Below are 26,856 nucleotides of genomic sequence, written 5' to 3' on the forward strand. Positions count from 1 at the left end.
AATATCAAATGATCTATTCAAGCTATAAGTGGAGTCTCAGAAGATAAAGAAAGAATGAATGTAACAGCATTATCCAAATGCTGTATTATCCAAAATTGAAGAAAGAATCAAACTACAGATTCAGAAAGCACAGTGAAATCCAAACAGAGAAACCACATCAAAACACTTCATGGTCAAACTGTTGAAAGTTGAAGACAAAGAGAAAAGTCTTCAAAGCACCCAGAGGAAAAACACAGAGAACAACAATAAGATTGATGGTTGACAGGGTCAGAGCAGTAGTAGAGCATGTAGGGTACTTGCCTCAAAGGCTGCAGACCCAGGTTCAATTCCTGGAACCCATTATAATTCGGAGTTGGGCAGGAATGATCCCTGAATGCAGGGTCAGAAGTAAGCCCTGAGCACTGCCAGGCTTGGCCACAAAACAAACAAAGATTTTTAAAATTTTTTTTCTCTTTTGGGGAGTGGGAGAGTCACACCCAGCGATGCTCAGGGGCTACTCCCAGCTCTGCACTCAAGAATCACTCCTGGCAGTCTGTGGGGGACCATATAGATCTGAGATAGAATCTGGGTGGGTTGTGTGTGAGCGACACCTGCTGCACTAGCTCTTCATGCCCTGATGGTTGATTTCTTATATAAACGATGACAGGATGACAGAAGGGGCTGGAGTGATAGTACAGAGAGGAGGGCATTTGCCTTGCTTGTGGTAGACCTGAGTTTGTTCCCTGGCATCCCATATGGTCCTCCGAGCATTGCCAGGCTTAACTCCTAAGTGCAGAGCCAGGAGTAACCCCCAGATATCTCCAAGAGTGCCCGCCAAATAAAAACAACAACAAAAAATGATGACAGAAGAATATATTTGCTATTCTGAAAGATTTTTAAAAGGAAAACTTTTAGTTTTATATCTATAGATAGATACTCTTCAAAAAAGAATAACAAGATTGTCTTTGTATTCTGGTCACTGTATCTTTTGCAGTGCAGAAGCTTCTTAGTTTAATGTAGTCCCATTTGTTTATCTGTTTCCTCTTGGTTGATCAGTTGCATGTCATCTTTGAAGATAGCTTTAGCTTCGATATTGTGGAGGGTTTTGCCGACCTTATCTTCAATGTACCTTATGGTTGTGGTCTGATGTTGAAGTATTTAATCCATTTTGATCTGACTTTTTTGCATGGTGTCAGGTCGAGGTCTAAGCCCATTCTTTTGTATGTGGTTGTCCAGTTGTGCCAGCACCATTTGTTAAAAAGGCAGATTAGATGATCATACACTTTGGGTTGTGTGTAGGGATATTCCACCCTGTTCCATTGGTCTGCAGTTCTGCCTTTGTTCCAGTACCATGCTGTTTTGATTGTTACCGCTTTGTAGTAGAGTTTAAGGTTGGGGAGGGTGATGCCTCCCATCATCTTTTCCCCAAGAATTGTTTTAGCTATACGTGGGCATTTGTTCCATATGAATTTCAGGATTGCTTGATCCATTTCTTAAAAGAATGTCATGGGTATCCTTATAGGAATGTCATGGGTATCCTTATAGGAATCTCGTTGAATCTATATAATGCTTTGGGGAGTATTGCCATTTGACAATGTTGATTCTCCCTAACCATGAATAGAGAATATGTTTCCATTTCCTCATGTCCTCCTTTATTTCATGGAGTAGCGTTTTATAGTTTTCTTTGTAGAGGTCTTTTACTTCCTTAGTTAAGCTGATTTTGAGGTACTTGATTTTCTGGGGCACAATTGTGAATGGGGTTGCTTTTTTCATGTCCCTTTCCTCTGTCTCATTGTTTGCATATAGGAAGATGATGGATTTTTGGGTATTGATTTTATAGCCTGCAACTTTACTGTACAAGTCTATTGTTTCTAAGAGTTTCTTAGTGGAGGCTTTAGGCTTCTCTAGATATAGTATCATATCATCTGCAAATAGTGAGAGTTTGATTTCTTCCTTTCCTATGTGGATGCCCTTGATATCTTTTTCTTGCCTAACAACTATCACAAGTACTTCAAATACTATATTGAACAGAAGTGGTGAGAGTGGGCATTCATATCTTGTCCCTGATCTTAGAGGAAAGTCCTTAGTTTTTCCCCATTGAGGATAATGCTTGCCATAGGCTTGTGGTAGATGCTTCGACTATCTTGAGGAAAGTTCCTCCAAAACCTATTTGGGTGAAGGTTTTCATATGAAAAGATGTTGGATCTTGTCAAATGCTTTCTCTGCATCAATTTATATGATCATATGGTTTTTATCTTTACTTTTGTTGATATAATGCATTATGTTGACTGATTTTTGAATGTTAAACCATCTTTGCATGCCCAGGATGAATCCCACTTGCACCCAATACCCATCAGATAAGGGGTTGATATCAAAGGTATATAAGGCACTGGTTGAACTCTACAAGAAGAAAACATCCAACTCCATCAGAAAATGGGGCGAGGAAATGAACAGAAACTTTCCCAAGGAAGAGATACGAATGGCCAAAAGGCACATGAAAAAGTGCTCTATATCACTAATCATCAGGGAGATTCAGATCAAAATGACCATGAGATACCAACTCACACCACAGAGGCTGGCACACATCCAAAAGAACAAAAGCAACCGCTGTTGGAGAGGATGTGGAGAGAAAGGGACCCTTCTACACTGCTGGTGGGAATGCCAACTGGTTCAGCCCTTTTGGAAAACAATATGGACGCTTCTCAGAAAATTAGAAATTGAGCTCCCATTTGACCCAGCAATACCACTGCTGGGAATATACCCTGGAAAAGCAAAAAAGTATAGTCGAAATGACATCTGCACTTATATGTTCATTGCAGCACTGTTTACAATAGCCAGAATCTGGAAAAAACCCGAGTGCCCTAAAACAGATAACTGGTTAAAGAAACTCTGGTACATCTATACAATGGAATACTATGCAGCTATTAGAAAAAATGAAGTCATGAACTTTGCATATAAGTGGATCAACATGGAAAGTATCATGCTAAGTGAAATGAGTCAGAAAGAGAGAGACAGACATAGAAAGATTGCACTCATCTGTGGAATATAAAGTAACAGAGTAGGAGACTGATATCCAAGAATAGTAGAAATAAGTACCAGGAGGTTGGCTCCATGGCTTGGAAGCTGGTCTCACATGCTGGAGAAAAAGGCAGCTCAGATAGAGAAGGGAACACCAAGTAAAATGTGATTGGAGATCCTGTGCGGGAAGGGAGATGCGTGCTGAAAGTTGACTAGAGACTGAACACAATGGCCACTCAATACCCCTATTGCAAACCACAACACCCAATTGGAGAGAGAGATCAAAAGGGAATACCCTGCCACAGAGGCAGCGTGGGGTGGGGAGGAGATGGGATGGGGGGTGGGAGGGATACTGGGTTTATTGGTGGTAGAGAATGGGCACTGGTGGAGGGATGTATTTGCGAACATTGTATGAGGGAAAAACAAGCTCTAAATCGTGTAAATCTGTATCTGTACCCTCATGGTGACTCACTAATTCAAATAGGAAATATCAAATAGGGAAAAACAAAATAATTCAGCAGCAGATTCACAAGTAGAAAAATGAATAAAAGAGGAGCAGAGAGCTAGTACAGGAGGTAAGGTGCTTGCCTTGCAATGGGCACAATTTCTGACTCTACTACAGTCCCTTGAGCACTATTTGGAATGGCCCCGGAGCACAGAGCCAGGAGTAAATGCAAAGAACCACAGGGTGTGGCCCCCAAACTGGAAAAAGCAAATTAGGAATATGTTTAGAATGAAAATAAATTATATTAGGTAGAAAATCAGTTCAACAGAAATAAAAAAGTATTACCTTTAAAAGTAAAAATTACTAAAGCACTGAAGTTATAATTTATGATAGTTACATGAAGAGATATACATATATAGCATATTATACTGTTTATTTTTAAATTGATGATATATATATGGGTAAGGTGTTCGCCTTGCATGTGGCAGACCGGGGTTCAATTCCTCTGCCCCTCTCGGAGAGCCCAGCAAGCTACCAGCTACCGAGAGTATCTCGCCCACACGGCAGAGCCTGGCAAGCTATCTGTGGATATTCGATATGCCAAAGACAGTAACAAGTCTCACACTCGAGCAAATCGATGAGCAACGGGATGATAGTGACAGTGAGTGACAGATGTATATTGGACAGTAGATTAATATATTGATATATAGGGGCCAGAGAGTGAAGTACAATGGGTAAGGCACTACCCTTGCACAAGCTGACCAGGTTCAATCCCCTGTACTACACAGGGTTCCCTGAGACCCGTCAAGAGCAATCTCTGAATCAGGAGTAAGCCCTGAGCATGGCAGGATATGGCCCAAAACAAACAAACAAAAATAATTAAAATACTGTTAGTCGTTAAAAGGAAAACTTTTTTCTAATGATAGGGCCAAATCAACAAAATATTCCACCTAAAATAATCATACACTTAATACAACAGTTCCCAATGACATAAAACAGTGTTATCATAATATGAAAAAAGAATAATTAAAGTTAATTGTTGGAAATTGGACAGTCTTTAACAAATAATAAAAATATAAGTTCAGAAATAATATAAAAAATTGAGCAGTACTATAAATCGACTCAACCTAACCAACATTTTATCCAAACACACTCTCAGAAAAGCCAGATCCAAAGTCTTCTCAATTACACATGTGTCATTCATCAAAGGAGACCTTATCCTGGGTCCTAAAATACATACTAATGAAGTTTAAAAAATTCAAACACGGGCTGGAGCAATAGCACAGCAGGTAGGGCGTTTGCCTTGCACGAGGCCGACCCAGGTTCAATTCCCAGCATCCCATATGGTCCCCTGAACACGGCCAGGGGAAATTCCTGGGTGCAGAGCCAGGAGTAACCCTTGTACATCAACAGGTGTGACCCAAAAAGAAAAAAAAAGAAAACTATCAAACAGACCATATTTTCTGATGAAAACAGCATTAGAATAAATACATTGGCTAAAAACTTCCCATATATTTGGGGGGACCACCCTCACAGGGTTCAGGAAAATTGGAGGCTCTATTTAGTAATTCTCAGCCAGTGGTGCAAAGATGTGGCTGTTTCTGACAGAAAAGGGGTCAGTTGTTGAGTGACCCCTCGTGGTGTTGTAGTGCCAAGGATTAAAACTGGGGTTGGCTATATGCAAGGCAAGTGCCCTAGCTCCTGAACAGTTTCTCCAGCCACTTAATTAATATGCTCATTCATATATAATATGATATATACATTATGTATTTGTACAGCTTTGTACCTCTGTAAGTGCACAAGCTTTACTGCATCCATCATCCAATTTCTAGCGTAAGTTTCATGACCACAGGATCAAACTCACCTCCCACCCCCCACGGGCTTTCCAACTGCTCTGATATGCACCAAATTTTTGATAACATTTAAAAGTTATTTTCTGTTGTGATTCATTAGTTCACTTACTTTGATTATAAATATTCCACATATGCAAAAAGTAGTATTTTGCTTTCTAACTTACTTTACTAAGAATAACCACCTCAAGTTCTACCCATAGTCCTCTGAGAAAGAAAAGATTCCCTTTTCAATAGTTGAGTGAAATTCCACTGAGAACATATATCATTTCTTTCACTATCTAGTCATGTACAGACTTTTAAGTTACATTTTTATCTTGGTTATTGTGAACAAGCCTGTTAGGAATATAAAGGGACATATAACTTTTTGAATTCTTTATGTTTTTTGTACAAATATCTAAAAGGAGTATTATGGGTCATTTATTTCTATTTTTAATAAAAATAAGTGATTTAGTAGTTTCACTTGCATTTGAGAAACTGAATTTGTTGGATTTGTAATTGAAATGCTTCTCACAGGAAAACCTTGAAATTCTTCTCACAGGAAAGTTTGGCTCCAGATGTTTTTGTGCTAAGGGGCCCTGGATTTAAATTTTTTTATTTTGTATCAAACATTTCAAGAAATAATAACACATATTACACAAATGCTTAATGTAAATAAGGAAGAACCCCTTCTCAATACACTGTATAAGACCAGCTTAACTATGATACCAAAACTGATAATATTATGTAAAATAATATTATAGTATAATATCTTTAATAAATGTAGGTGCAAATATAGAAAATATCAAATTACTCCAATGATAGGTAAAGTAGAAATATATCAGGAAATTACCAAGAAGGGCTTACCCAAGAATGCAAGATTGATTAATTATCACTATATTGGCCTAGAGTTGCTCCAATATATAAATGGTCACCTTGCTAAATAAATCATCACCTTGCTTTATTTTCCAACTAAATTTTTGCACCTCACTTTTTTCCTTCACTCTTTCTAACCTGCAATTTCACAGTCTAATAAAGCAACTGAAGTTTAGAAAAAAGAATCAGTATAAAACACCATACTAAGAATAAAACTGAAAATGAATAATCACCTAACAGATTCAGAAAAGACATTTTAAAAAATTCATACTCATTTATAATTTTAAAAATTCTTAGCAAACTAGGAGTAAAAGTGAACTCCTCAAACTGAGAGGTCATCCATAAAAATATGTATAGGCATTATACCAAATAGTGAAAATTTGTGACTTTTCCCACAACTTGTAAACAAGAAAAGGATGCCTGTTTCATCACTTCTATTAAACTATTTTTCTGGATATAATAGTTAAATAACATGAGAAAAGAAGGAATCATTTAAAAAAAGATTAGAAATAAATAAATAAAACTATTTTCAGATAAGCACATGCAAAAAGACAGGTCTTTTTTGATAAGTAATGCAAAGTTATTCAAATATCTAATATTTGGACATGTTGCCATAAATTTTAATGGCATCATAAATGTCTATGGTACAATAAAAATACCTAAGGAAAGATAGACACATTATAAAATTCTAATATTAAAAATTACATAAAAATTAATATCCCTGAGGAGTAGTTCCAAGATTCCTGAGAATAGTATCTTCCTGCACCTTGGACACACACTTAGGCACACCTGATGAAGAGTGCTCAGAGTGTTCAACAGTCATAAATCCTACACATTATACTATACCTGCTCATAAATCTTATATGGATCCAGTTCACTTTCGATCTCTAGTTGAAAAACTAATCAAAAAATAATCTCATGTGTCAGCATCCAGAGGCATTATTGAACTCTAGACTTTCACTCTATTTTTTTAACTTGTTTATTGAATCACTGTTCAGTCATACAGTATTCCAACACCCATACCTCCAACCAGTGTATATTTCCCAACACCAGACTTTCACTCTTGCTTCCTCCTCCTTTTAAAATCTTAACCCAAATCATTTCCTGGGCCTGAGGATGTGACTCAGTGGTAGATTAACTGCTTAGAAAGAGTGGAACAATGAAAATTGAATTTGATTCCCAAGCTTAAGGTGAACCCACATGCCCAGCTCAATCCAGTGGTCCTCCTGTTCGTGATCAATGACTTTGCAATAAGCATATGATGTCTGGCATCAAGTACATGGCCCTTGATTATCACAGCAAATAGAAAAGGGGAGGAAGGGGGAAATCCTTTTTGAATTTGGCATGAGGTAATAATAGGTTCTCTTTTCAAACCCTTATTCTCCCTTGAACACACATCTTGCTTGCTTGGCTCTATGTCTCTCTGCTAGATTTTCTTCCCACTCTGAAGAAGCCCGTGCTCTTTCCTGCACATGCATTTTCTCTCATTCTCTCCTGTGACATCTTTCTAAGCAAGTTTCTTTCAATAAACACTATCTTGCTTCACACACCAAAAAAGATAATTATTTTGAAAAATTTGTAGAGATTTTTTGGGGAAAAATTTTTTTCAACTTCCTTTGTTATTCTTAAATTGTTTGCCTAGTTCGGGATATAAAAATACATATTTTCAGTTTCATTTTAAATTTAGAACAAAAGTAATTTTTTTAGTATGAGTAATACCTGTACATTATTTGGGACATATTTATACACCCAAATGTTGTTTATGTAAAATTCAAATATTGTTTGATGTCTTGTATTTACCTGGAAAGCCTATCTCTAACCCATTCTTTCAAAAGAAGAAATTTTCCCTACAGTGTATACCTAAATACCAAAAAAAAACTCTTTATTACTCTACCATAGCAAGATCCACTCTCATATTTAATGAATTCCCTGAGTGGTTAAAAACCAAAGCTTTTAACTTCTTAACTTTGTCTTAATGAATTAGATCTCCCTGAGAGTATCAAAACAAATAATTGAAAATGACATAAAACCTCAAGATTATCTGGATATATAAAGAAGGAAAACACAACTTCTGCATTTCACTTCAGAGCCATTACTTGAAATGATACTGTCTAAGAAAATGACAATGCAGGGATAGTGTTATGGAACCAACATCATAGCCACTCCCTGTATTTTGGACCCCTCTCAAAGGTTAATAGTTCCCAGTCAGTCATGACAGTCCTGGAATTATCCAGGTCAGAATCTATGGCTATTGACTCACTCACCTGCTAATAGTTGTCTTCCTTCCTAGGAATCACCCAGTCACATGGCTGCAGTAACAGAACTTTCTGAACGCATCATAGCTGCCCTTTCATTCCAGCTGAGAGGAAAAGAGAACAGAGAATTAATGCCCCTCCCTTCACAGTCTGGAAGCCAATAAACAAATGACAAGAGTTTCCATACTAGAAAAAAGGTCACTCTCTTAAGAGCATGACGATTTTAGTAGCCTGCTGCAGTTGTTCTCAAAAACCCGTCTGAGGAGAATTTGGGTGCCTTCCTTTCTCCTTGACACTACTAAATTGTGTCCACAGAACCAACACTAATCCCCAGGTTTCTTTCTGCTCCTAGAGAGCTGGAATAATCTGCTTGCCAAGATCCATGGGCAAATTGTGAATAAAGTTGCACATTGACTCTCTCCACCCTCCCCTCTGCAGAGGAAAGAACATAGTAAGAAAGTAATCAGAAATGGCAGGCATTATTAGTCACAAATTCCGGACTCACAGAACGTGAGTGTGAGGAATGAACACAATAGTTCTGGTTGTGAGTTTATTCCAATCAACATTCTGACTGTTCCTTTTATGCTTTTGACCTGTTATTAGTGACATCAGGTCTGAATGCAGGCTGGAAAGCCTTCATTGAGGAAGTAAAGCCAACTTGTCTTCATTTGGTTACCATGGTTATGGTACTGTGTGTTACCAACCCAACAATTTGCAATGCAAAGTATCACTGGAAAATGGGGACAGTAGAATTTGATATTCTGGGTGGAGGCATTCAATTCGTTGGAACTTCTATTGCAAAGTTCGGTGGGAATATTGCAAAGTTCAGAGGGAAGAAAATACAAACGCAGACATTTTACAAACCCAGATAAAATAGGGGAATGAATTATATGGGCTAATAGAGTCAGTTCTATTTCCTTCAGAGGCATTTCAGAATTTATGAAGCATGATAGTTGAGATGAGAAAACTTCAGAATAGGAAGGTAAGTTTCCATTACTTTCAGCGTACAACCTACTAAAGATTATGCCAAAGAACTTCCTAAAACTAATGCTACTTTTCCTAAAACGAATACATGCCAACAGCATTCTTCAATCTGATAATTATATTATCAGGGCTAAAAATAATGGGGAAAACCATGAAATTTTTGAATTATTATTGTTTTATTTTAGTCTCCATGATTTACGATATTTTCAATAATAGGGTTTCATGCATACATCGTTCTAATTTCACACCATCCACTAGAGTGTATACTTCCCTCCTATTTTCCCATGCTCCATTCCAGAAGCATGCCTCCTACCTCATCTTCCTCCCATAGTAAGCTCAGTTCTGTTGTAAGCTCAGTTCTGTAGACTATTTCTTATATTCTGTTGCCTTTGGCTACTTGTTATTCCTTTATTATGCTTCTCTCTATCGCACATATGAGAGAGATCATTCTGTATCTGTCTCTCCCCTTCTGGCTCATTTCTCTCAGTATGTTACCCTCCAATTCCATCTGTGCAGCAGAAAATTGCATGGTTTCATTTTTTCTAATAGCTGAGTATTTTTCCATTTATATATACATAGTATATGCCATTGTATATATCCACTCAGTTGTTCCTGGACAACTTATTTTTAATTTCAAAGAAGATCCCCAACATGTAAAAATGGGCATGCTGTGGATGATATGGAGTAGAAGAGGTGTCATCAAATCTTCCCTCTCCCTCTGTGAGAGTCAGTGATGGTTCTCTCAGTCCATAGCATCAGTAAGCAAAATTTGAATAGTCTCTCTTTGGAGAGAGTGACTAGGTCTCTCATGTAGTGCTCAAGAGGTCTGGGGTCTCACTGACAATTCTTGAGTCTTGGGCATTGGAGTATGGGATACTGCAATAACCACTGTACCATCTTCCCATATTGAGTGATTTTATAAACTGACATTGCACTCATCCAATTCTGGAAGATCTTTCTTATCTCTCAAGCTTTCTTCCACTTTTCCAACACCAATGAAGATCCTTACTGTCAGGAGCCCAGAAGTTTCTTGAAGCCTGAAATAACACATAGACTCTTTCCATCCTGTGGCAGGAATATGGAAAATGAGATTTGGGAAATATAAATGATTTGATAGTGTCAAGGTATGATTTTTTATAAGTGCAATACTAGTACTAGTGCTTCTGGAATTCCCCTTCTATGGTGTTTTCACTATTTATGAATTTTTCTAGAAAAGCAAGATGAAAGAGGAGGCAGTTTTAGTGATTTCTAGTCACTGAGTTATCTTGTATTCAGTTTTATCTGTGCAGCCTTCATAAGAGTGCCAGGAATTAAATGGTATCCTCTATGAAGCCTCTGTCCTCTGTGTGAGGTGGGGATAAAGAAGGTGATTAGGCAGAAGGCACAATGGGCAAAGAGAGAAATGGTCTACTTGAAGAAATGTAAGAACCTGCGTATGGCTACTATATGGTGTCAGTATCAAGGAATCTAACTGATGAGAGGAGTAACCAAATCATGAAGGACTTCATATGCTGTTAACAGTTTGAAACTTTATTCTGAGACTAGAGGGACAGGACGTGATCTGACTTACTCTCTTTTTAAGTAACTTTTTATTCAATACGAAGGATAAGAAGAAACAAGACTGAAATTCGGAATGCTCAGAACCAGGGTAGATATAATGGACACACAATGAACCCAAAAATGGAGGTAGGGAATGTGAGTTGTCTTAGGACTTTGTGGTGGGTCTTTTTGACTGACCCACCATGTACAAAGAAGCAGTTGTCAGACTATTCTTAGTTGTCAACCTGGACAAGTGGACAATACCATTTTATTTGTTGCCCAGGGATTACTTAAGGAGTGTAAGTTTATGGTGGGTTCTAATGGCTTTGGACTTAAAAACAGAGTTTGAAAATTTTTGGATGCACCAAGGGGTACATCAGCATGCATTTGGATACGTGTGTCTAAAGTTCAGCAATGGAATCTGGGCTAACCTGCGTGTCCATTTCAAAACAGCTTCTGGTTGAAATTAAATGAGTTTACTACTAGAAGTGAGAGCACATGGTAGATGAGGAGAGATAGTGGAGGGAATGGTCAAAAGTGCTAAAATCATGCAAACTCCCTTCCCCCACACACAATCCCCAAAACAGAGCTAAATATAGACTGAAGAATTCTGGAGAACTGAAACCTCTGTTCTAAAACCACATTAAATCAACAGTTTGCTGATGAGTCTAGAACAGAGTCCATGGTGTTGATGAAATGTAAAATAAATCATGTATTCATGAAATGTAAAATGAAAATGTAAAATAAAATATAAAACCATGTATTGATGAGATGTAAAATAAAAATGGAAAATAAATCATCAAGTATCATGTGGAGAGACTGGTAGTCTTTCTGATAGTGATGGAACTGGCTTAGATGGTAGATGGGGAAGAGAGTGGAAGTCCCTAATCATAGAGTTTTATAAACAGTAGATATGAAGTGAGAAGAACTGCATTTTATCAAAGTTCTCCACAATAGTTTCAGTAGAAGGAGTTCCAACAACAGTATTTTCAAATTATTTCTGATAACTGCATCCTCTTTTCTTTATAAAATCTGGTAAGTTTTGCTTCATTTTTGTTTGCTTTTGTTTGGGGGTCACACTCAGCAGTGCAGAGCACTTAGTCCTGGCTCTGTATTCAGAGATCACTCCTGGCAGGCTTGGGCTAGCAGGCAGGGACCATAGGAGATGGTGGGGATTGAGCCAGGTTGGCAGTATGTAAGGCAAACACCATACTTGCTGTACTATATTTCCAGTCCCTAAATTTTGCTTCTTGACATGGTTCTTAAACACACACATTCATGTCTTCTTATAAAATATTTAACTGGTATTTAAGCTGGAAACATCATAATACTCTTTACACTTACCTTACGTAAGCTTTCTTATAAAAAATATGTAGACAATAATGGTATGATGGTTTTATTAGAGTTAAATATAAACTTGGATAAAAGAAGAAACTTCAGTCTCCCAAGAATCTCTACCAGGTTCACATTCTTTATGAAGACAAACTGAAGTGTTTCCTTTTCTATAAAAACAAGCTAGTGAGATTGTATTTGGTCAGGTATCTGTTTTGCACGGGGATGGGCTGACCAAGGTTTGAGCCCTTGCACCACATATGGTTCCCCAAAACTTGCCACACACCGCCACGTGTGGCCCCAAAACAAAACTCAAAACTAAATTAATTGCTTAAAAACTAACTTCGTCTTATAAAGTGAGCTTGCTAGAAAACACATTTTCTTTGACAGTACAAATCGATGATGATTCAGTCTTATTTATAGGTTAGTTTGCAACCAAAATGAAGCGAGGCAGTTTTTTTCCTAAAAAGTACTTAGTAGATAATATTATAAACCTCCAAAGAAAACGCTCTTACTATGAAAGGTTCTAAACATTTCCCACCATCTTACTAATACCTGTCCTGGAGTACTTACCACATTATATCTTTTAAAAAATTTATTTATTATTCTTAAATTTTTTAATGATAGACCGGGAGATAGAATTATAGACTTACACATTTTCGTGATTACATTTCAGTCATACATACAATGGTCGAGTACCCATCTCTCCACCAGTGCCCATTCTCCACCACGAATGTTCCCAGTATCCCTCTCACCACCCCCACCCCAGACCCCCCCGCCTCTGTGGCAGGCACATTCCCTTTTACTCTCTCTCTCTCCTTTTAGGTGTTATGGTTTGTAATACAGGCAGTAAGTGGCCATCATGTTCGGTCTATAGTCTACTTTCAGCACACATCTCTCATCTTGAGAGAGGCCTCTAAGCATCCTTTGCTTGGCGGTGCCTTCTCTATCTCAGCTGCCTTTTGCCCAGAATGTGAGGCCGGCTTCCAAGCCATGGAGGAGTCCTCCTGACCCCTATACCTACTATCCTTGGGTGTTAGTCACCCATTATCTTACTTTATATTCCACAAATGAGTGCAGTCCTTCTATGTCTGTCTCTCTCTTTCTGACTCATTTCACTTAACATGATACAATCCATGTTGATCCACTTATATGCAAATTTCATGACTTCATCTTTTCTCACAGCTGCATAGTATTCCATTGTGTAGATGTACCAGAGTTTCTTTAACCAGTCATCTGTTCTTGGGCACTTGGAATTTTGACATATTCTGGCTATTTTAAATAGTGCTGCAATAAACATACAAGTGCAGATATCATTTCTACTGCACTTTTTTGCATCTCCGGGATATATTCCCAGAAGTGGTATTGCTGGGTCAAATGGGAGCTCAATTTCTCATTTTTTGAGAAATGTCCATATTGTTTTCCAAATCTTTTTTAAAACCGTTGATTCATAAGTGGCAGTTATTTAGACCTCAGGGGACCTTTGGGAATGCCTGAAAACATTTTGTTTGCCACAGTTGTATGGATGATCCCACTAGTATCTAATTAGTAGAGGCCAAGTATACTGTTAAATGTGCTATAAAGCACAGATCTACCCTTAGGCCTCCTGGAAAGAATTTTTCCGTTCCAAATATCAAGAATGCCACAATTTTAAAACTCTGAGTTAAACAAAGAAAAGGTTAAATTGCTTAGGACTTAGAGTCACAAATGCTCAGTCCAACTCCAGCTCTCAAACTTACTTCTTGCATGATGTTGGGCAGGTCTTGATTTCTGAGTCTCAATAATCTCGTTGGTAAAGTACATATATGTACTTTACAGATGCTTCCTCACAGAGTTATTATGTGACTGTAATAATGCATGAGCATGGCTTGTAAATTTAATATAATCATAATTAGATGTATTACAATTTATATATAATAATGAGTATAATAATAATAATCCCAATTCTTCAGTTTCTATACACAAATTTAGAGCTCAGAATGAAATATAGGTGGATTTCATGTAAATTTTTTTAGTACATATTTGTTTATTGAGCAGCATCCCTGTGCTAGCATTCTTTTGGGTATAATGGATTAAAAATAATAATGTTCTTCAATTAAAGTGTTTATTTACTAAAATGGAGATATGATTCATAAAAAGGTAGTCATGAGTAATTTGTAATGTAAAATGATAGAATAGGTGAACAAAGTTTCTTAAAAGCAAAGAAATTTAAAATACATTTAAGTGCTGCATTACTACCAGAAGCAACAACAAAAATTTTTCTTTACTATCTTACTTCACTGATCCCCATGTGGTTAATAGTGAATTTTATGTCTTCAATTACCTACTCTAGAGAAGAAATGAAAACAAGTTAAAAGAAACTAAAATAGCTATTTAAAATAGATATGTTAGGGGGTGGAGCGATAGCACAGCAGGTAGGGCATTTGCCTTGCACACGGCCGACCCGGGTTCAATTCTCAGCATCTCATATGGTCCCCTAAGCACCGCCAGGGGTGATTCCTGTGTGCAAAGCCAGGAGTGACCCCTATGCATTGCCAGGTGTGACCCAAAAAGCAAAAAAAAAAGAAGATATATATTTTTATATGAGTTATTTACTTTCTTGTTTTAATTTTTTTAAATTTTATTAATGAATCACCATGAGGGTACAGTTAAAGAGTTTCGTGCCTCTGTTACAGTTATATAATACTCGAATACCCATCCCTCCACCAGTACCCATTCTTCTCCACTGATGGCCCCAGGGTCTCTCCTCCACCCCTCCGCCTGCTAAACTAATCATATAGAAAAGTAACAAATGGAGACATCTCAAGTCTTTAATTCTTAAATGAATAACTAACTCTGACTCTGAATAGTTATTTATGCTGTGAATTGCTTATAAACATAACCAAAATATAAAATGCTTTCAGAATCATATTCATAGTAATTTTTCTCTGACATTACATGTAGTTGAACAGTCACTGTCACCGTCACTGTCATCCCATTGCTCATCGATTTGCTCCATCGGGCACCAGTAACATCTCCATCATGAGACTTGTTGTTACTGTTTTGGGCATATTGAATATGCCATGGGGAGCTTGCCAGGTTCTGCTGTGGGGTCGAGATATTCTTGGTAGCTTGCCGGGCTCTCCGAGAGGGGCGGAGGAATCAAACCCTGGCCAGCCATGTGAAAGTCAAATGCCCTACCACTATGCAATCATTCCAGCCTAGTTGAACAGCATTCTCATTTAATTTTCTCAAATGGAATAAATGACTCAATAAATATTTTTCTTCTATTTAAAAAATGTAATCTTTTACTTGATTTTCAGTGGAATACTGAGAATCTAAACTGAATTGACTTGACACAGTAATTTAAAAAAGTGACCTCTGAGGGCAACTTAGAGAAGGGATCACCAAGTATAATGCGGTCGGAGGCCATGCAGGGGAAAGGTGATGCGGGCTAAATGTGGTCTAGAGACTGAACACAGTGGCCACTCAACACCTCTATTGCAAACCACAACACCTAATGAGAGAGAGAGAACAAAAGGAAATGCCCTGCCACAGTGGCAGGATGGGGTGGGTGGAGATGGGAATGGGGAGGGTAGGAGGGATGTTGGGTGTACCGGTGGTGGAGAATGGGCACTGGTGAAGGGATGGGTTCTCAAACTTTGTATGGGGGAAACATGAGCACAAAAATGTATAAATCTGTAACTGTACCCTCATGGTGATTCACTAATTAAAAATAAATAAATTAAAAAATTAAAAAAAAGTGACCTCTGATATTTTTCCCTTTCTCGACAAGCTACATGTTGGGAGGAAGGATACCACAAAAAAGGTGGGGGCAGGGATATTTCATAGAAAATTGTGGGAGGGCTTTTCTTACCCACCTTGGAATCTCGACAATATAAATGTCATTCAATATTTATTGGGCTGGAGCGATAGCTCAGCGGGTAGGCCTTGCACGTGGCTGACCCAGGTTCGATTCCTCTGCCCCTCTCCGAGAGCCCTGCAAGCTACCAAGAGTATCTCGACCCCACAGCAGAGCCTGGCAAGCTCCCCATGGCATATTCAATATGCCCAAAACAGTAACAACAAGTCTCATTGATGGAGATGTTACTGGTGCCCGATGGAGCAAATTGATGAGCAATGGGATGTCAGTGACGGTGACAGTGACTGTTCAACTACATGTAATGTCAGAGAAAAATTACTATGAATATGATTCTGAAAGCATTTTATATTTTGGTTATGTTTATAAGCAATTCACGGCAAAGATAACTATTCAGAGTCAGAGTTAGCAATCCATTTAAGAATTAAAGACTTGAGATGTCTCCATTTGTTACTTTTCTATATATTCAATACACCAAAAACAGTAATAACAAGTCTCACAATGGAGACGTTACTGGTGCCCACTAGAGCAAATCGATGAGCAACAGGATGACAGTGACAGTGACAGAATATTTATTATATTACTGACATATACTTCCTACATGACCCTTCCTTCGTTGTTTCTCCTGCGTACTATGTACTCAGTTTTACCCAAATTCATGGTTTTAATACATTTCAGTTTAAATGATTATATAGTGGTTCAAGAACAAATAACTTTACAAAGACCTTATGTCAACGAATCACATTGCTAGTAAGAAAATCCAGATTTCTGATACAGTACTAATGATGAATAGCTTATGGGTTGTTGTTCCACATATGAGTAAAGTGAATATGATAGAGCACCTAAGATCCCCCCACACACACACATGGATGCAATCTAGGATCATTTCTCCTAATTTCTTCCACTGGAGAAAAGCTTTTGACTGTCACAGACTAACCTCAGTAGATCACTAAAAGATTTAGACACAATTAGAAAATTACAAAAAATGTTTCCTTCATTCATATTTTATGAACACCAACAAAATTCCATTAAGGTAATAGTGGATTTCTGCTGAAAGATCTATAAAATATTAACATTCTCCCTCCCTCCCTCTCTCTCTCTCCCTCTCTCCCTCTCTCTCTCTCTCTCTCTCTCTCTCTTTTTCTCTTCCTACCTACTATTGAGGTAGATCAAAGTTATGATGACAGACAATAAAAAGAATGCTAGAATAATTTTTAAGTTCTGGCATCTATCTTTCTAGTCAACATCAAACATAGTTCAGTTCTAAGTATACTGACATAAATTTTCACACCAAAGACTATTTTATTCAGGTCCCATCACCTTATACAATATGCACAACTTTCATTTTCTGTGTATGTGTTCCAATAAAACTTTATTTACAAAAACTAATACCCAAGCTGGCCTATTGGCCTGATTTGCCCAACTCAACTAGAATGCTATGAATTAGAATTAAGTCGATATGTTTTAAAAAAGGATTTAAAGAGGTCACTAAAAACAGCATAAAAATATGAAAATGAAAATTTTCCTTATGTATTTTCTAAGATTAATCTAAGTAATTAGGCAAAAAAGAAAACATAAGGTAGTACACACTTCTCTTTGACTATGGTTTGAGTTAAAACACTTCTCAACATTCATAATCTTTGTTCTTGTGAAAATAAACACTTTAAAAGATGATCAAAGTTCATCTTTAAAGTCATGTAGTCCTTGCAATCAATAGGACCAAAATAAATCAATAGCAAAACAAACATATAAAACTTTCAACAAAAAATACAATGTATCTTCAAGACAAACATATATATATATATATATACATATATATATATATATAGCCTGATACCTGAACAGAGGAAATAATCATAAGAAACAGATTCTGGGGCGATAGCAGAGCGGGTAGGGTCTTTGCCTTGCATGCGGCCCACAGGGATTCGATTTCCAGCATCCCAAATGGTCTCCTGAGCACCACCAGGAGTGATTCCTGAGTGCAGAGCCAGTAGTAACCCCTGTGTATCACCGGGTGTGATCCACAAAGAAAAAAAAAATTCAAATAAAGCACAGATATTTGTAATTATCAGATAGGGAATATAAAATTACTCTTTATAAGAAAAACTCTAAAAGAAAGTTATAGCAACAAAAAATTCAATAACAGAAATAATACATATGATGAGTTCATTGATAGATTGATGTAATCATGAGAAGAACCAGTGACATAGATCAGAAGATAGATCAGGAAGTCTCCCATATTAAAAAACTAGAGAGAAAAAATAAAAGGAAAAAAAGAAAAAGGTGGGAAAGACAGTATATGGGGTAGGGTTCATGCTGTGCATGTGGCAGATGCCAAGTTGATCCCAAGCACCGCTTGAGTCCCCTTTGAGCATGGCTAGGGTGGTCATGGTGATCCTTGCCATCATCATTTCCATACCCTTGGGCCCTTTTGAGAATCACCAAGAGGATGCCAGTTCCCTGATCAATAATAATAGCAATAGAGGGAAGGGAGGAGAAGGGAGGGAAGAGAAGAGAAAAAAATCAACCCCAAATTATGCTATGTAAAAATACTTCATTTTAAATATAAAGACTCGGGACTAGAGAGATAGTGCAGGGGTTACACCTGCCTTGCATGCAGCTGACTCTAGTTCTATTCCTGGCACTACATATGGTCCTCTGAACACTTCCATGAGAAATTCCTGGGCACTGCCAGTCATGGCCTCCAAACCAAAAATAAACAAATCAATAATTTAAAAATCTCAGATAGCTCCAAGGTAAAAATGAAAAAAGATATACCATAGTAACACCAATCAAAGAAAATTAGATTCACTATAGCAACTTAAAACAAAGTTGACCTCAAAACAAGGAGGATTATCAGAATTAAAGTGGGCATTACATAAAGATACAGGTACAAACATTCCAAACAGACATAATAATCTAACTTTTGCTTGTACCTAACACAAGAACACCAAAACATGAGTTAAAAATTGATAAACTGGAAGGAAAAATAGAAAAATCTATGATTACAGCTGGAGACCTCACAAGCCTGTAATTAATATACAAAGTAGGTAGAAAAGCAATATGTTTACTAATGACTTGGACTGAACTATTAACAAACTAGATCCAACAGTTACAGAAAGCTTCATGCAATGATGGAAGAACACACATTTTTCTCAAGTTTACAAGAACATTCAGTATGATAGACCACATTCTGAGCCATAAAGTACAGCTTCATAAGCTGTTAAGACCAGTAATCACACAGTATCCTCAAGCTACTGTCAAAGCAAACTAGAATTATACATGACTGGGTCTCTCTCTCTCTCCCTCCCTCTCTATGTATATATATTTGTATACATATATATGTGTTCTGTGTGTATGTCATTTTATTAGAAACTTTAAAAATATTTGAACAATGGAACAATATTTTTTGTAAAATAAAAAGAGGTTATATAAGTTTTTATTTTTTAAATTAATGGGTGAGCTTTTAATTTTGAAATTAATGATGAGTGATATCTATCTGGAGTATGCAGCCCTTCTCTAAGCTAAACAACAACCCTGTGCCTACTGGTCATTTCATTGAGAAATTATTTAATTCATTTTTGTTTTATGTCTGCTATGAACTTTATAAAGATAAAAACATTTCTTCTTCATCTCTACTCTAACGTAAAGATACTGGTATAATCTACATTTTTGGTATGCTGGCAGAGGGCAATGCATTGTGAAATCTTGGACAAGCAATTGCTTCAGTTTTCTCATATGTAAAGTGAGAGATTTGGGCTACAGCCATCTTTGGGTTTCCTTCCAGATCTGAGATTCAAGAATCTCTGCGTGTCTCAATGAATTAGGCATAATTTCACAAAATAGAAACTCTAGGGATATTACTTGACTTGCCCGATTTCTTTTGCATCTGATAGAAGGCGATAGATGATTAAGATTCAGGAAATGTCTGCTCTGTGGGAGTTGATTCAGAAAGACATTTTCTGTGGGTTTTCAATAATTTATTATTTGCAGTTAAATTTGTCCTTGAAATTTTACAAAGGTTGAACATATCTGAATAGTTAAACTGTGAAAGGATTAAACACAAGGATAATTATTTCAAAAGACCTTGGTGAAATAGTTTTGAAAATTTAAATATGAAGAAAATGCCCTGTGTGAAAGTGAACCAGTGCTGCATGTATGCCGTGCTAATTATGCTGCTTTTCCATTGTACCAAGGATTAAAGAAGAATCATAGAAAATAAAATTCACCATCCACACATTTTAAAATCATGCACTCCAACATCAGTAGTTATGCTTTTTCTTACTCCACAGCAAGCTCACCTTTCATAGTTTCTATTAATTTCCTACTGCTGCTATAACAAGTTTCATTAAACTTCGAAATTTAAGACATGCAAATTTATTACATTAGTGTTCTGGACGTCATAAATTCAAAATGAATCTTACTGGCCTAAAATATAGGTCAGGTGACAGCAAGGTTGCATTCCTTCCTGACAGCGCTGGAGACAATCCATTTACACACCTTCTCCATCTAAGAAAGAAACCACATTCCGTTGTGCTGTGCAGTGGATATCACTTGTCAGAAATTCTGATTTTCCAGCAATCTGAGTTAGACATCTTGGATACCAGTTACGTCTTGCCACAGAGAACTCACTGCTTTGTAGGTTATATAAAGATCACCCATTTAAGATGTGAAAATGGATATGCGAGGCTCTAATTACAGCTATGTGAGCATATAATACTTCTGCATTCAATCAAAAATCGTTTTCTTAAGAATATAAGCTTTGGTGAGAAATACTTAGACTTAATGCTAGGATCCACTGTCTATTACAACTGTCACTTAGAATAATCTGTTTTCTTTTTATGAACTTGGCCATTTCTAATTAGTCATGTTTTTTAGCTCCTTATTCTACACCTCACCACTTCCCTTAACACAACACCTTTGACATTATCAATATGAAACAAAATCGTTAGTTTCACCCATAAAAGAATTTAATAACTTACTCTCATTCTTAGGATCTATACCTAGTTACCTTCCTTTTCCTCATTTAATTTATTCATGTTACTTGTTGTTCTTTTTTATAGAATAAATATACTGGATTGGTTCATTGCAACATCTTAAAGACTATAATATGTGTATAATATTTGGGAAATTCATATCTCCACATTCTAAGTCTTGTGATCATTATAAAAAGTGTTCTCAAACATTTTGGCCAAAGTTTTCATATATGAATACCTGGTGAACTTCATATTATGGTTCTGTTTATGTTAACTTATTAATTAAATTTTATAAATAAAATAAGATTGATTTATGAAATAGGATTTATTTATATTTTAATGAAAACATCCTACTACATTCCAGAGACATGCTGTAATTTGTTTCTCTGTGGCTATCTTTACTGTTGCTACAGAAAGCAGTGTTTTCTTCATTGCATTTCCCACACTTTTTAAAAATTTTTTTATTGAGTCACCATGTGGAAAGTTACAAAGTTTTCAGGTTTAAGTCTCAGTTATGCAATGCTCGAACACCCATCCCTTCACCAGTGCACATATTCCACCACCAAGAATCACAGTATAGCTCCACCCCGACACCCACATCCCTAGTCCTCCCCCCAACTGCCTGTGTAACTGATAAATTTCACTTTACTTTCACTTTAATTTGATTACATTCAATATTTCAACAAAACTCACTATTATTGTTTGGAGTTTCTCCCCCCTAAAGTCGGACCTGCTGAAAAGGTAGCATTTGATAATTTGTTTTCCATGCAATTTTGCTATAAGTCATGATATTAAAAAAATTGAAAGTCAATAAATAAATGATGATGTTTAGACTTTATGTAAGTGTAAATAATTCTTTTTTTAATTAGTTAATTTATTTATTTTTATTTAGTGAGTCACCGTGAGGATATAGTTACAGATTCATATATTTCGTGCTTGTTTTTTCCTCATGCAGTGTTTGGAAGCCCATCCCTCCACCAATATCCATTCTCCACCACCAGTGAACCCAGTATCCATGTTTACAATAGCCAGAACCCACACAGTTTTTAATGAAGTACTGAAAAGGAATAACAAAGCAAGTCCTCAACAATTCCCTTTAGAAGAGCCTTTCTTGCAAACTCCCTCACTTCTTGAACTCTGCCTTGGAGGAACTATGGGAGTGGTTTCATAAAGCAATTACTTAACTGCATTTATCAAACCTGAACCGAGAACTACAAAATCACCATTTCATTCTCCCTTAATTGCTCCCCAGGCATGGTGACAGAAGCAGACCAACCTCATATTAGAAATAAAGGAAGCTGTGTGCTCTGGAGAAAAGTATCTGATAAAAATACATTTGTTTTTGTTATATAAGTATAGATACACGTACCTATATGCATATGCATACAAAATAAGGGCAATTGTCTTATATACTTTTATATGTTAATATACATATAGTTTGTCAAATATAAGTTATCAAAATACCATTATGATTATGGCTTTATGAATACTGCTTCAGATCACATTCTCACAAATCATATTCTCACATGAAAATATCACAGTACAGGCTCACTCTTCAAGCCCATATTCTCCTGTGGACACTTATCTTGTTTTTTGTCTCTATGTTTCTTTGCTGCCTATGTTCTTTCTTGAAAAAATTTCCTCCCTTTCTCTCCTGTCATATCTTTCTAAATTTCAATTTTAAAAAGCTATCTTGTTTCAATAACAACAAAATAACAGTCAAAATATTAGAAATTGAACATCATGCTTCTCTCCCTATCCCTTACCTCCTACCTGAGAATTGGCCACACATTTTTTGTCAAATCTTCACCCTTACAAATCTAGATGACTATTATTGATCTGCCCTTATCCACGGAAAATATCAGACTTAATTCTTTTGTCTCTTCTATGGTGAAATCTCAACCCCTCCACCAGTAGAATTTTAAACTATACCACTTGTATCTAAAAGCTATAATTTCATCAATTTCACTGGCATTCAACCTAAGCCTGTTAGCTTAGTTATAGTCAAAAGATGCCTACCAATAGGAACAAAGAGAAAGGAAAGTAGACTTTCTGTTTTTTAATCTGTGATCAGATAGAACACTAATATTCCTATGCACAAAGAAAAGATCTGAATAAATGCCTTACCTTTCCCAGGTGGATCAGAGCTTAGGGGACCAAAAAAGTCCATCCACAAAAGAAGTTGATTATTAAAGAACCTTCTACTGGCCCCCATCCACCAGCAACCACAGCTCTACTTCTGAATTGTCAGAAAATATTGTGTCTGGACAGTTCCTGAAGGAAAGAGTGTAGGTACAGCATTTGACTAATATTGCATATATTTGCATAATCCACGCCTATTTGTCCTAAGGAAAAACCTGTTTTACTGATCCTTTTAGATCAGGAAACATTTGAAACAGGCATTGTGACAGTGTAGGTTCCACACACAAATGAACCAGACTGGAGGAGACCTCCTGCATTCATGGGTCCTAGATATTGGGGGGGGAGGTTTGGTTTGGTTTTAAACTTTTTATTTATTTTTATATTTTTGGCTTTTGTATCACATCTGAAGATGCTCAGGGGTTACTCCTGGTTCTGTATTCAGGAATCACTCCTGACTGTGCTCCTGGGACTATATGGGATGTCGCGGATTGAACCCAGGTCAGTCGCATGCAAGGCAAGCACCCTACCTGCTGTACTATCACTCTGACCCAGGTCCCAGATTTTTGAAGGTCTACATTGTCAGAACGTTGGCTGGGAAAATGATGTGTGAGATTTGAGAGAGAACAAATCTTTTTATTCTCCCCTAAAGGGTATGTTTCCTTAGGAAACCACAGCTAGTAACACCCATATAGGGGTATTGAGGGTACAGAGAGAGGGGTCTCATACTCTTTAAGGGAAAATGGGGACAGAGATAATGTTTGGGATTAATTTTGAAGCATTAGGAGGTGTTATCTAGAAGAACGAGTGGTGAGCTAGGCTTAGGGATTTAATCAGGGAAGACAAGATGTAGAAAAGCATAAAATCATTGAATATGACGACACATTTAGTGAACTGCAGAGGCACTGGCAGCATAGTGTTTGGAAGCAAAGAGAAGCAAAGAGACTGAAGAAGTAGTAAAGTTTGCTTAGCATGTTGTCTTATTGTGAGCTAGTACTGTTATTGTTCTACACTCTAGATTTTTAAAATTTTTTTATTTTATAAGGTAGTTTACAATATTTTATTACATTTAATATTCAAACACCAATCGCACCACCATTATACTTTCCCATCACCATATTTGGGATGTTTCCATCCCAAGCCCCAATTCCTGTCCCAAAGCACAATCAAAATAATATAATTTGTATTGTCTATTATGGAAAACTGCTGAAAATGCTACAAAAAAGTATTCAAAGGGGAAACAGTGTGAAGATTGTTCTATTTTGGCAGGGGCTATTAAGACATTCTTTAGGATATCACTAATATGTTGTTAAAAAGTTGAGTGATGTGAGATTTCATATATATATATCTGAAAATATTTATATATGAACATATATATATATATAATTTCCTCTATGATTGGTTGCCTACTATTTGAACCCTATCAAATGTGGTGTGATACTCTTAGAGAATGGGTAGGGAGTGTCTTATGATAAATCGCCCAGCCACATTTGCAGCCACGCAGTCCAGGAACACATTTATTCATTCACTCATGCCTGTGCTCAGCCAGAGCGTGGTGGCAGTTGGGTTGTGGAGGTTTTCAGCTGCCGAGGCTGGGTCCCTTGGGGCGGAGAGGGCTCTCACTCGCCCCCCTCTCAGGCTCCCTGAGTGAAACAGCCTGGCGTGAGGTCTAGTGGCATGGCTATGGCGGGCATCATGTTGCTCCATTCTGGAAGGAAAAGCCATGTGATCTGGATGGTGGCCGGAGACGAGATTTTCTGGTGCAGGCAGGAATTGGCTTATGGGCTCTACACTCTAGTTTTTGAACTTAACATGTTAGTTGTAATTATCAGAGAGAGGCGTCAAAGGTAAGAGTATGTGTATTTAATCTGTGCGCTTGGAAATGAATGGTTTCGTTAGTCAAATGCCCTATGTTGAATTAGGGCACTATTAAAACTTAAAAATAATTGAAATAATAAAGTACATTGAAAATTAAAAGTGTCACTGACCACATAAACTGTATCTATGGAACTTATAAGTGTCCTCAAGACTTCAAAAGGTTTAGAACTGTCATAGGCCTGATATCAATCTGTGTGAGGTCCAAGGGGATCAAGGTCCACAGTAAGTTTAGAATTCTCCTCTTTGAAAAATCACCTGTATTTTAGAATATTTTTACACTTATATTCTGTAATATCTCTGACAGGTTGAATTTGAGCCAGAGTGAAAAATGAAGCATTGTGCTAGTAATGTTAATACAAACAAATAATCACAATAAACCACATTTCTCCATGTGATCCAGCAAACATATGGTCTTGCGGTTGAAACTTGGCAAGTCAATTGTCATAAGAACTCTAAAAGGAAGGTGGAATGAATAAGTAATTTTATCCCTAGGTCAAACCACCGTCCTTAAGATTTCCCTGTTCTCACAGACTGGCAAACCCTTGAAAAAGAAAGTACATTCCAGTATTAATAGTATTCCCCTGGTGAAATCTTGCTCATGATCACAACTTGTAGTTGTGATCCATTAGAACTGACCTTACAGCTTCATTAAGTGCCTTCACATTTATTATTTATTTATTTCTAAAGACCTGTTGGGTTTATAAATTGATTTCTCAGCATAGGAGCTGTAGGTAGGGCATTTGCCTTGTATGTGGTTGAGCCAGGTTCAATGTCAGGCATCCCATATGGTCCCCTGAGCACCACCCGGAGTAATTCCTGAGCATAGAGCCAGGAGAAACCCCTGAGCACACCAAGTATGGTCCAAACCCTGTCTCTCTTTAAAAAGTTGGTTTCTCCTGCCCCATACCAGAAAGGTAACTTGCTTGTTCAAGATCATATGACCTGATCTGTAACATTTGCACCCTCTAAATATCATTTCTACAAAATCATACTGCCACAAGTTCATTTTATTTAAAAAAAAGTCAAACAAACTAAAAAACCATTCCATAGTCAGTAAAGTGTACATTGGGATAGTCTCCAGGAACTCTAGATATTTTTTGTCATTTTTTTTAGTTTGTTGGGCACACCTGATAATGTCAGGAGTGTTAATGGGTCTGAACTAGGAATCACTTCTGGCAGTGCCTGGGGGATCCTATAGGATGCCAGGGATTGAACCCTGGTCAGCCACATGTTAGGTAAGTGCCCTACCGAGTGTACTCTCTCTCTAGCCTATTCCAGATTATTTTTTATAGCATCCACATGACTTCCAATTGAGTTAGGTCAATTGGTGTCTAACTTCCCTAGCTTTCCCAAAGCTCTGCCAGGTATCACCTTATAAAATTAGCTCATTTCCTTCTACATAGCTCTGACCTCTGTTATATCTAACTGATTTCCCAGGTTCTGTTTCTTATCTCTACTGGACTCTCTCTCCCTATCTGTGAAGTTTTATGTCTCTTTGCAATGGTTTGTTTATAATTGATTTATTTTTTTTCATCAACTCTGCTGTGTTGATGGAGTAATAAAACTGTGAACTTCAGATGATGAAATAAGTAACTTTTCAGGCTTAAGTTTGACCTAATAACATCTCAGCATCCCAGGCTCCTAATATCTGTGACAGAAGATGAGTGAGGACACAAGTATAAAAATAACGGACCTCAAAAAGACATAGGGAGGACAAAGATTCCTCTATTCCAAATCAGAACCAAGA

At 37.1% G+C, this 26,856-nt stretch overlaps 1 protein-coding gene across 1 annotated transcript in view; it reads right to left on the reverse strand.

Annotated features, from left to right (window-relative positions):
- The window catches only part of ITPRID1 (ITPR interacting domain containing 1), a 134,592-nt gene extending 126,098 nt beyond the window's left edge, over window positions 1–8,494 (reverse strand). The window contains exon 1 of the mRNA XM_055123974.1: window positions 8,412–8,494. The gene's annotated coding sequence lies outside the window, so the exon portion shown is untranslated. The remainder of the gene's footprint in view (window positions 1–8,411) is intronic.
- Window positions 8,495–26,856: the final 18,362 nt, after the last annotated feature.

Source organism: Sorex araneus, chromosome 1 (assembly GCF_027595985.1).
Source record: "Sorex araneus isolate mSorAra2 chromosome 1, mSorAra2.pri, whole genome shotgun sequence".
Taxonomy (NCBI): domain Eukaryota; kingdom Metazoa; phylum Chordata; class Mammalia; order Eulipotyphla; family Soricidae; genus Sorex; species Sorex araneus.